Here is a 13,439-nt window from a genome sequence, read left to right as displayed (position 1 = left end):
AAAAAATGAGGAAAGCTAAACGTCAAAAGTTAGATTCCACTCAGAAAATTGCAAGAAGTAAAAAAGTGGATTCATCTCATATCCCTCGCTTTTCTTATGCCCAAATTCAATACGATAAATGCAAAGCACCACCTGAATGAATAAGTCGTTCCCACAATCCTATGCAATGGGGGATTTGTGGTGACAAGAGAAACGAAAAGGAGGCAATGTAATTTCTCAGAGGCCACGATCGTGGCGCTTAACAGTGAATTGGAGGCAGGGAAAGGGCATATTGTTTGTTCGCATCGGCAGGCCCTGACCAACGAGAGAAAATGCAACAAGTAACTGGAGGTCAACAGGGAGGACAGTGGAAGCAGATTTTGAAATGCAGCCTCATATAAAGCCCCTTATAAATTCCCCCCAAAAAGGAGACGGTTGAAGCATTGTTAGGGGGGCAAGGACACAAGGATAGTGATGCGCCCAATACGACAAATTATCTAGTAGTTGCGTGTTTCAGTACCATTGTTCCGGATGCTGTAAATCAAATAACATGGGGGACATAACCATTGAAGAGGAGTAAAAACTAACTACAGATCAATTCAACCCCCTCCCAAAAATATGCATTTAATCATAGTTTTTTTTTACCCTAAATATAGTAGTTTTCTGGTTTTTGATTTGCATACTGGTTTATTTATGCCTCAAAGCAGAAGTAAAACAGGGACGGTTAATAGCTAAATTGTATTTTCCTTCTGAAGGAGGAACAAAATGACAGACATTCGCAAGATTAAAGGAAGGCAGAGTAGATGTAGAAAATGACATTGCTGTCATCAATGTCATATTATTTGCCTGTGATGTTCTATTGTTACACAACATGAGAGCTTTTTGTGAACAAAACATCTAATGTGTATATGGCCTTTTCTTAGAAAAATCTCAGCAAAACTACTATGTAATTTGCAGATTATTCTTTGAGAAATAGAAGATATTTAAACCACCAAAATAAAAAAAACTTTTCTGAATAAACATTTGGAACAAACAGTGGTTAAAATCAATGAAAAGTGGTTAATGTTATGATAACAAATCTGCATTTTGGACTGCTTGGAAATTGAAAACATTCCATATGGATCTTTCCAAGTTCCCATTTATATTTTTTTTAAAAAAAAAGCAGTATAAGTTTATATACATTGCTTTTATAATTGCTAGTCTTTGCCTGATGGATGCAAGCTAAAATACTGCATGCAATAGTACAATATATGCATGCTGCATGCACAAACTGTGCAATAGTGCTGTAAATAACTGCCATTGTTGTTATGATAAGAAGAAGACTGAATGGGTTTACCTCCTCTGCACAGAAGAATAAGAGATTATTCCATGCAGAAACTGGAGCAGTGTGAGTGTTTAAAGGCGCAACTTATTGTTCTCTATGTTATTTAAATCACTGAACAAAAAGGGCCCGAAGCTTTGCTTACCTACAGGTGCTTGAGTGACTATGGTATGCCCCAAATGCAGCTGGTGGAAGAAATTGGACTTGCTTGTTGTTGTCACAATTGTACTAGACATTTTTTTTGGCCTGACACAAAAGGGGAATCATGGAATTGTGTTGTAAGGGAACCATTTTAGTCTGGCTATCGTAGCTTATAGCAACGTCACTACAAATACATTTTCACTTGTCGAGGATTTATGTAATTTTTTACAAGACATGGTGCAGTATTGCAATTTATTTTCAATTTTTGGATGTAAAGCAGGCATGTTTTAGATCAAGTTTGTCGGCGTCACCATGTGCTACTTTTTCTCGATCGACGCGTGATGCCTAAGAAGACTGGTCAAATGTTGAGGAATTAAATCAAATTGGCAGTTCGGGTTGAACATATGATAGAAAAGTTCTTCTTTGTAAAGCTGCATTCTCATTCACCATTTCCACTGCAGTTCAGCCCCACAGTATTTCTTTGAGAGGCCCAAGAGAGACCTTGGGGAATACATGTGGTGACCTCATGAAGAATAAGTAGCCTGGTGTGAGGTTGTGGCCCTGAAAACTCTAACAATAGAAAGCATTGGTAATGACACCAACAATAAGGGACGGTGGGGAGGATGTAAGTTGCTGTGAAGCTCGCTCTCGCTGACCCACTGGGGAGCCTCTGAAATTCAACAGGATGGCTGTAATAAAGCTACAGCTTGCAACATTTCCAAAGCCAAGCAGCATATTTATAGAGCTTTATACCACCATAACGAGTAGTTCCTCTTGGGATTTAGTGGTGCACGAGCTTCAATGGTGTACTTCATAACCCTCTACTGGTGCACAAGCCGCATGTTGCAATTCGTGAAAGAGAAGGTTATGGTCTTTTCGTTCTTTTATTGTAGGACTATGGTATGTATCATTGTCTCACCCTGCCCTTCCTAGTCGACACACTGCTGGACAAAAGTTTTAGTACAACCTTTACTGAAAAAATAACAAACGCTCAAGCCACAAGACTAAAATAGAGAGCGACCGGTTAAATAGTTAACAGCATGTTTTAGATAACTATGGCCTTAAAAAATAGGATGAAAATTGAAGATTCTTAAAACATTTTTTCCAGTCCATGCAAAACAAACTAAGATTCATTTTTAACTGCCAGATTTTCTGCTCTTGTGTGACAATAGCATAGCACTATTGTTTCATGACATTATGAAACAGAATATTGGATTCCAAGATAAATATTACCACTTAAAAACTGTCAGACCTCATTAAGTCAATCAACATGACATCACTGACAGCCATCCAAAAAAAAAAAAAGTCTGCAACAAATACTCCAAACAATGAGAGTTGGATGTGATATTTTTTTTTGGTTGTCGTATGACACCAAAAGCGTGCCAGGAATAAATTATTCAGGCGATAAAAGCTCAGGCACAATTTGCCACATAAAAAAGATGCAAATCAAAATTCCCCCACACTGATTCCTTCCAAGCTGTATATGAACCCTAATAGGAGCATTTTTTTCCCCAACTGCACTTCAGTGAATTATGCTGAGCAATGGAGAGAGAAACTTCTTCACTACTGCATAATGATTCCATAGAAATTTATTTATTCTAATGATTAAAAATTAAGAGGAAGAGCACTGCAGGCGGTTACATCATTACTGAGAAGGTGGGGGGAGTAGAAAGCAAATGTATAGTAGTCAAAGTTCATCTTAGGAGGGGAGATAAGGAGATAATAAGAATTGTAATACTCTAGTCGCAAGTGGTGCGCACAAACTTTCTAGATGATTACAAGAACAGCAAGTTTTATCACCAAAATAATGTTGATAACTTAAAAAAAAACAAGTGTCCCCATAGGAAATAAAGTATTTCTAAATTGTAATGTTTCAGATTCAGCAGAAAACTTTAACTCAATATTTTTGGAAGCTTAGTTAAACAATACATGCAAGTGGAAGAAGTTGCAGTTTGATAGTTAACTCACTGCTTTTGACCACAGGAATATGTCCAATGGTAGTGAAACAGCATCACACAATGCCAGCCTTTACAATTAAAAAGGGTTGGAAGTCTATAACCATCAATGACAATGAAAGAGTTCAGAACAAATACATTTCAACTTATCCATATTGTCCTGGGCAACCAAGGGTGACTCGTATATAAAGCTTTCCGACCCAAATCTATGAAGACCATTCCTGGCTTTATGTTGGTTTTCACTACCATCACTATGTTTGGCGACATTTTTCATTCAAAGACACGTAGACTAATCAGATCAATTTGACAGCTTGGTGAAAATCAGTGCATTTACTCCATGCTTTCCGCTTCCATGTGGTTTGCCGTTTCTTTTTTTTTAAGACTTGGTTCTCAAAGAATAGCTCTGTCCCTTGTTGTTATGGTAACATAAGCCTTACTGGCACAACTGTTGAGGGGAATGCAGGGGGCTCATTTGCATGAGACGGGATTGACACCAAAACTAGGTATGTATAAAAAGTGGGAAATGCTTGATTTTTGTTTTGAGAAAAGCATATCATTATAGTTGTGATTAGGATGTCTTGGAACTGGAGGAAAAATAAAGTGGAGTATTTTTTGTTTTGAGTAATATGATTTTATTGGGGTCTCTACAGCGTATTCACACCAGGAAAGTCCATTTTGCTTTCTTTAGTCGGGAGTTTTTTTTTTTTTAGGGTAATTCATTTTCCAAATGGCAATATTTGCAAACCAATTTCAGTTCTGAAACAGATCGAACACCAACTGCATCACGGTCTGCTTGGAAGTGAATCGAGACCGCCTCTCTAGCAAGGTCTCAGTGAATACTCCTTTTTGTGGATTGAACTTGGTTCTATCCTTGAAGTACTATCAACCCACTCGGGCAGAGAAAGCTTGGAACTAGAAGATTGAACGCAGTGAGAAATGGTTATGTAAAAGCAAGAGGAAGTTTGCTTGAACACCCCAAAGACAGAATCGTTCCCACTTTGCTTATAAAAGATCTGATCACAACAGAAAGCAGAGTTCCTACAGCTTTATATGCAGACACATGGGAGAGTTGATGTGTTTTTTGTGCAGTTCTGCTGTTATGGGCGACTTTTTTTTTGACTTTATTCTTTTTCCAAAGCGCAAATTTGCTTTCCAAGCAACAACACATGCCACGATGAAACAGGATTGTGGGGGATTTTAATCATTATCACTCTAGAATTCACACACTGGTGCGCTGCAGTGCTGCATCCTGGTAACAGGATGCTACTGCTGCGCTGATGCAGACATTCATTAAAACTGGTATTTGGCATGATTAATGATTGTTGCAATTTGGGGAGAAAATGTACAACCTCTGTTGGGGTTTGGGGAGGATAATTGGACCGAGTTGCGAAAAGAGGTAGGTGGTCTTTCTCGTTATAGAGCCCAACTTGCCCTGTCATGTTGTGCCGTGCTGTAATGTCTCCTAGGGACCAACTCTACGAAACACGCTGACTTCATTTCCTGCAATGCACTGAAATGTTTCACTTTACTTTCTCCTCCTTTTTGCCCCAGTCTTTATGCCCTTATTTGAAATCTGTTTCATCAGGGATAATGTAGCCCTGTCTGATTTAATGAAGGGATAATTCCATGATAATTAAAAGAATCCTGCATAGAAGCAAATTTGCCTCATGACAGTTGTTTTCATAGTATGGAATAAGTGCAAGGGACGTGTCTACACTGCAGAAAAAGGTTGTTAGAGTAAAGAGACCACAGACTAATTTGACGAGCCGACCTCGGTTTTGGCGTACCTAAACATTTTGGGAGTTTGACCCAATCAAAGCAGTTGAGAATTTGAGAGTCAGCTCAAGTATTGTTTGTGGCTACAATGTTGTTCATCCTAGTTTCTGCCTGCATAGAAGTTTAATATGCATTTATTTCCTGAACAATAACCATTTATTTTATGAAATAGTATCAATAATTTAATTAGTCATTTACAAGATCGGTTGGATTTTTTGAAAGACGGATACTGAAGAAAAAAAGGAGACTGAAACAGGTCTCTAAAATATTACAAATATTCACTTGAGACTGAACCTCAACAATCCGCTCATTGTATTTTAGGCTCTCTGTATGGCATTTGCGATCATTTGATCCCCCATAATTGCAGCAATTATGCAATTATGCTATTATCGCTGCACCAAGAAGCTCGCAGATATGTAGTATGCAGCTCACTTGGGATTATTGCTCCTAGGAGAGCGTTTCATCTGGACAAATGATCAGGTAGAATAACAATTTTGTGTCCACTAATATGATTTATTGTTGATGAGATCATGCAGCTGTCAAGTGGGAGCAATCATCATTTTCAGGCCTAAACTTTTCCTGCAAAACTATATCAAAACACCAATGTGATGCAGTGTAGTCATTAGACTTTTTAGTCTAGCAACATACCAGATTAGAGCATGGAGCTTGTTGACAATGTTCTGATTAATAATTTAACATCTTCTGTTATCTAGAATAGAAAACAAAACTTTTAAAAACATTCTGCTTGAATACTGTAATATTACACGAAGCATACAAATTATATCTGCCAAGTATGTGCCAGAAAAATATAATTTTAATCATCCATTGTGCCAAAGCCAATCAATAAACTGTCAAACACAACAGTTTGAATAAATATCCAATTCTATAATGATGGGATTTTTTAAACAGGAATATTGAAGGTGAGTTTTTTCAGGTGCCCATCATATTTTCTGGACTATAATTCACTTTTGTTCGTAGTTTGGCTGGGCCTGCAATTAATACCCATGTCCAATTTATGTTTTTTTTTCTTTCTGACCATGACAGAATGTTATGTTTTTTTTATGGTTGCAATTATCTGAAAAACATATGGCAACAGATGCATATTTAGCATGTTTTTTTTCCAAATTCTTCCTTTAACTTTCAGATAAAACTAAAATTACTAGTTGTACTGGTACGTAATGTTGAACAGCCAAGGTGGGCTCATTAAAAAGCTCAACTGTGCCTGGAGAAGTATGACAATGAATCTACAAGGCTGCTGTTGCATTGGTGAGGGTCCTTGGACCCTTTTCACAGCGGTCACTGTGTCTGTGCATGGCCACACTAATTAGCAGAGCTGGCCGCCTTTCTTTCTTCAAATAATTTAACCATCAGGGGTCAGATCCCATTCACCAGCAGAAACTCAGGTTTAATGTGTGTCCTCTAATGTTACAAATAGGCAAAAAAAAAAAAGCCGGAAGGAATAATGAAGAGAGAGGAACACAGCACGATGCGTTTATCCCTTTAAAGAAATAAATATTTCAGGCATTGAAAGGGCAGCGCCGCTGAAACGATTGGCCGTGTGGCATTCACTTGCCGTTGAGGCGGGATTAGAATAAATTGTCTCTGCTGATAACTGCTTTAAAATAGATTAAAAAGGTAAGCCTTTGAATGAGCGAAAGATGGACCCCCGATGATAAAGTGAAGTTTTATTAGCGGTGGTGAAATTCAACCGGAAACTGAAGCGAGTATAGCCGCGGGGCAAGTGCGTAGAGCCATCACGAAAGCAGTCTTTTTTTAAGCAATTATAGGTAATTTCCCTGTGTCTTTATCCTCGCAACCTATTTTGTTTGACCTTGAACATCCCTCAGCGGTTAACTGCACTGAGGGTATTTTTCCTCCCTGGTGAGAAGTCTATGTATTCTATAATTAATAATTCATCAACCCCGTGCCAAATAGACAGTAGGCAGCTCGAGGCAACAAGACCATAGTAAGGCCAATTTCCACTCTCCATGTTGATGTAGTTGTCTGAGGAGTTTTCTGGATGTTAAGCAATGCAATCAGTCATCCACATCATTGCTGGACATAAATTGCCACAATCATGAAGACATTTTTGGATATCACTTTGCATTTAGCGACAATAATTGCTTCAGTAGTCCGACTTTATTACAGTATTAATTTATATCATATATTTTGCTGTCATTGCCTGATTAGTTTGGTACAACGTTAAACATTAGACTGCAATTGTGTTTCGCCTTCCCCAACCCGCAAATGTACACAACTTGGACACTAATCAGCGTGTAGGGCGGTAAAGAACACTTAAACAAACAACACACGTTCTGTGAGCACCAGGCTTTTAAGTATACATCCTAATTAATGTGATCACCCACAGGAGTTGCTCTTTGTTAACAGGCAGATGTGCTGCATTCTAATGTAAAGCATGTCAATAAGGGTCAACAGCAAGTGTTTGAGTGTTAGTTGCAAATGATCATTAGCTCTGTTAAATAATAATATAAGTATAATTGCCAGGTTAATTCAACATGCAGCGTTTCTCTTTTGATTTACTTTTGAACAAATGAAAGAAGTGTTGACAGTATACTGTATAAGAACCTTTGAAATGATGCCCTGCGGTATAAAAATCTATGAAAATGAAGACAATCAAGAGTCATGAGTGGAAAAGACTACAAAACTACCATGTGCGTCGGTGACAAAGTCAAGTGGTCTTTTACAAAAATCAGTCACCCTTGGTAACTGCTGATAAGCCCTTTAAACTTTTAGAACAAGGACAATACGTGCATTGCCATTGTCTGCGTTTCTTGAGGCTAAGAATGAAAGGAACATTGAATGAAACAACATGGTTAGGCCTTAATAGTAACAACAGTTAATGGTGTACAACATAAGAATGTTGCCACGAGGAGTCTGCATTCCTTTTAGTGCCGAAGATTCATATTCAAAATCAGATGTCCCGCAGGTAAGTGGGGACTCTCATCACTGACTATTTATTAGTTTACATCTGTGTTAATTAGTACTATAAGGTCCTTTGTGGTAGCCCAGGACAAAAGAGATGTCAGATGTGCGAGAGACATCATCAAGGGACTCGTTCAGATGCTGTGTGAGTGATTGTATGACAACACGTTTTGGAAAGTGTCTTGGCTGCATTGATGTTGCTGCTAAGTGCACCCAGGACGCACATCACTGCACAGCTCAACAGGGCAAAATTGAGCCTTAGAGGAGCAGGTTGGCATGCTGACAAAACAGACCTATCTTATGCTAAACATAGTGTGGCTGCTGATTTTTATTTAAAAAGGCGAGACACAAGCACAATACTAAACTCCAACTTGCCAAAAATAATAGAGCGGGCATTTCAAAATATTAAAAAAAACAACCAAAAATGCTTACTTCCCACTTACAAATACACGTGTAAGCTCACAATTTACTTCCAAGATGTGCAAATTATCAAGGCCAAAAGTTTTCACTAGCCACTGCGACTGACCAGACAGACAAAACCAGCTATGATGTTTGATAGGCCAATGGATTTGATGTAGCTGCTTGCCAATGGGGTTGGTCTAAAATATATTAAAAGCAGGCTATGGCAGCTGTCATAAATATGACCCCAGTGACTACAGACACAATTTACAATCTTGCAAGAGATCAAGGTTGGATGCACAGACCTGGTCAACATGCCCTCGCCTAAAATGTTTTGTCACTTTGGTTAAAGACGCTTCATAAATAAATATTGGCATGAATGCCTTCGTGATGCAAGTATGTCAAAGGTCACTAACTGGCAGATTGTTCCAGTCCGGATGCAAAAGTTATTGTGAAAAAGAAGCAGCATTCAATGCAAATAAGGACATGCTAGAACCATCTCAATATACAAATGACATCCACAAAACAAGATACTCAGCGAAAGCACCCATTAGACTGATGGGCTTGTTTCGACTGCTGAAACATTATTTTTGAATGACATTAATATTCAGTCTCTTTTAACGAAGCAAGCAAGGCATAGGGAGCCCCGGGAGCCCCACGTTTAGCATCAATGGAGACACAGTCAAACAAGCAAACACCAAGGAAGGAAGTCAGAGCTCTCCTTCCTCTGGGCTCCATATTAATGAGACAGTGCCACACTGCAACCAATTACGGACAGTCCCAGACAGATGCCTTTGGTCTGAGGCAACCTTCCTCCATGGGCTCCATCCACCCTTCTCCACCCAGTTAAGCAGTGAGCAATACATACATCATCTGCCATGAACAAAACATATGCAAGGTTACCTTATGACGTATTTGTGGATTTGCAGATTAAAAAAGGGACAAAACCATCAGCCCATTTGATCAAGAAGACAGTCAGATATGGACACCGACCAGTGAGAGGCATATGTTCACTCCCATGGTAGTAGAAACCAGGGTCATAGTAACCAGTAAAAAAATAAATAAATAAAAATAAATAAAAACAATTGTACGTTATTCAAGTTAAGGGTGAAAATGTGGCATTTTTCCTTTATTACAAGCAGCTAAGTAAGATCTTGATTGATATACAACAACATTAGCTTTGATATTAAAGAGTGTCTGCTCATATTCAACAATTTATCTAACCACCTGAAAAGACCTGTTCTGATTTACTGAAACACAGCACCTGAAGAGTCAAGAGTCTGGATCACTGACATCAATGGAGATGTTGTGATGAACTAATTATAAACACAGAACACTGCGCGCAAGCTGGCCAGTGTAGCATGCAAAACAGAAAAGAAAAAAAAACAGAATGTCAGTGCCCATTTCAAAGGCATCGACCAACAGTATGGGATGCCTCATTAATTGTGCATTACGGCACTGAGGAAGTAGAAATGGGTGCTACCTGCTTGGCATCATAGCAACCTCCACTGCTTTTTCAATAGGCAGGTTTAGCCTCATCCATGTACTCATTAAAATGGAAGTCAGCAGCTTCTGTTTTATCACTGAACTAAAATGGATGCTATAAACTCAGAACAGACAAGGACTTGAGGACCAGTGGAAAGCACACAGCCCAAAAAAATAGGTCTACTGTTATCAAACATAAATTGTACAAGTGTCTGCTCATGTGACCATTTCTGTAGATATTAGAATATCATGGAAAAGCTAATTGAACTTGTGATGTATATGCATCCACTATACACAGAGTGATGGATAGATGTTTGTATTGTATCAGATATTCTTCAAGATGATTTTCACAAACCAAACAGAGGATATATACATCTGTTGGTCAGAAATCATTCCAAGTTGTAGCTTTTGAAGAAGACATTTTCTGTAGTTTGCTACTGAGGAATGCAGATTGGACTGTCATTCTGCAATGTCTTGTCAGGTTGCTTCTGAGCTGGATGAGCGCTCTGTCAACACAACTCTTCCAAAACATCAGTGTTCTTCAGGGAAACAATGATTTCTACCTTCCAATGTTATTCCTATTTTCTGATCACAATCCATCCTTTGTACATACGTAACAGCTAGGTTTGCAGTGGTTATAGAGAAGTAAACATATTTCCCAATGCATTATGCATGTCTTGTCAGCAGTGTTGTTTAGTTTTAGGACTGTTGACAGTTCAATTGAATCATGAGGACTGTATTAATGCTGAACAGCTTTAATGGACGCGGAATAATAACTGGAAATGCATAGCAATTTTCTCAGTGCACCAGAAAAGTACAATGCATCAATCAGCAAGTTAATTGTAGTTTCACATCAAAAGTTTTCATAACGTTTACATTTGATTCATTTTGTTTTTAAAGACCTACCTTAACCTCCGTAATAGAAACAGAACGGCATTGGTAGAGTTCCCTGATTTACTGTACTGTATAATTATCAAGCAAGCTGCTGTGGCATTTTATAATAAAACACTATGAAATCATGTTGAATTTCATTGGTGTATTAAATAATTGAAATCATGTAAAAAATGTATTCAGCCCTCACAGAAAAAAAACATGGACACCCTTGCTCTAAACATTACTGGCTTTGTTGCCAAACACCTGGTTGGAAAAATGCAATGAATGACCTCTCTATTAAGGCTTTTATAGCATTCTTGGCACCTTAGCTAGCTCTTTAAAAAATGTATAAATCATTGTGAGTCTCCTGACACTTTAAATCTCATTCTGACCTGTAACAAGCTAGAATAAAAGTTTTAGCACTCCAACACATTTTCGTAATCCAAAAAATATAAAGTTCCTATACTTCTTACCCATCTTAAACGACACTGCACAATAAAATATTTGTCCAACAATTTAAAAACCAGATTAATCAGGACACTAAGGCACTTTTAAAACTGTGCAACAGGCAGACATCAGAGTTGATTGTGTACTCTTCATTACTGCAGAAATAAATTGATAGTCCACAATTTCCCTCTGAGATGGAAATAACAAAACTCATCTGTTTTCAAGCTTCTATGCTGCCTCTCGGCAAGGCCAAAAAAATAATGACACTCAATTGTACTGCCTGTGACGACAGCTAGTAGATGTGAAATGGGTTTGTATGAAAAAGCCACTTTAAGCTATTGAAAGTCACATGCCCTGTTATTTGTAGGACTCGGTTCCTATCTGTAACTCAGTTTGTGTGCTTTGTCAAAAGATATAAGGTGACAACTAATATGTACTGCTTTTTTACTGAATAAATCTTATTTTTTAAAGGCTAACAATGAACTGTGACTGAAATACAGTATCTCTTTGGCTTCCATGTTCTAATAAAATATAATGCAAACATGGTAGCAAATGGGCTAGCTTGTATTATTTAAAATACACCTCAGTTATTGGATTTAAAATGTGCAACTCTTATTAGACAGCCATTACATTTTCATTTTTTCCTTTATCTATCGAATTATGAAACACGTTTTGCCTTTGCAACTACATACTGGGGGGATTATAGGTCTGCCATGCAGAGATCACATGGTAAAAGAAAATAAATTGAAATTTTGTTGGCTGAAATGTGTTCATTTGAAGGCAAGCAGATGACAATACAGAGCATTACTCTTTTTTTGTAGTCATCTTGTTTCCTGATTTGTTGCATGCACTAAATACATGACTCCTGCGCTTGATTTGATTTGTGAAATAAAGTGAAATATTACAAGCTATAACAAAGGGGCAACCTAAAGTGTTTTATAAGCCTGCAGTAATGAATATTACCTTTGGACACTGGCTTCAGAACAGGGCAAGTACAAGTAGAAGTAATTAGGACTGTATGGCAACACAATCGCTATGACAACATGTAATACAGTGTAGTTTGCTTTAAGTTAGCTGAAACAAGTTTCAGTTCCTTGTGACCCTGAATGTGACGTATGATATCAGAAAATGATTGGATAATATTTCACACGAAAATGGCTGTAAATGATTGAATACAGAAAATACTACAGTCTTTAAAGTGTTGAAAGACTCATTAATAAGCAAAGACAAATGACTGGCAACTTATTTCAATGACACAGAGCTTTTCGCACTACATATACCTCTGCAGCAAGGTTGAAGTTATTACATATATATATATATATATATATATATATATATATATATATATATATATATATATATATATATATATATATATATATATATATATATATATATATATATATATATATATATATATATATATATATATATATATATATATATATATATATATATATATATATATATATATATATATATATATATATATATATATATATATATATATATATATATATATATATATATATATATATATATATATATATATATATATATATATATATATATATATATATATATATATATATATATATATATATATATATATATATATATATATATATATATATATATATATATATATATATATATATATATATATATATATATATATATATATATATATATATATATATATATATATATATATATATATATATATATATATATATATATATATATATATATATATATATATATATATATATATATATATATATATATATATATATATATATATATATATATATATATATATATATATATATATATATATATATATATATATATATATATATATATATATATATATATATATATATATATATATATATATATATATATATATATATATATATATATATATATATATATATATATATATATATATATATATATATATATTACATATATGCAAATGGACATCACATGTAAAACAAGCCTTTTTCATATGCACCCCTTATGATACAAATCATAAAATGTAACTGAGTGACAATGTGAAAAAATGTGATTCTGATGATGCAAAATTGCTTAATAAAACATAACACTTAGAATAT

The 13,439-nt window shown here is 36.0% G+C and overlaps 1 protein-coding gene across 1 annotated transcript in view; it reads right to left on the bottom strand.

Annotated features, from left to right (window-relative positions):
• Positions 1–13,439, bottom strand: part of LOC144207425 (uncharacterized) — a 186,604-nt gene that overhangs the window by 109,874 nt on the left and 63,291 nt on the right. The window lies entirely within an intron of this gene.

Source organism: Stigmatopora nigra, chromosome 14, assembly GCF_051989575.1.
Source record: "Stigmatopora nigra isolate UIUO_SnigA chromosome 14, RoL_Snig_1.1, whole genome shotgun sequence".
Taxonomy (NCBI): domain Eukaryota; kingdom Metazoa; phylum Chordata; class Actinopteri; order Syngnathiformes; family Syngnathidae; genus Stigmatopora; species Stigmatopora nigra.
Note: the sequence above shows the minus strand (reverse complement) of the source record. Positions and strands in the feature narration are given on the sequence as shown.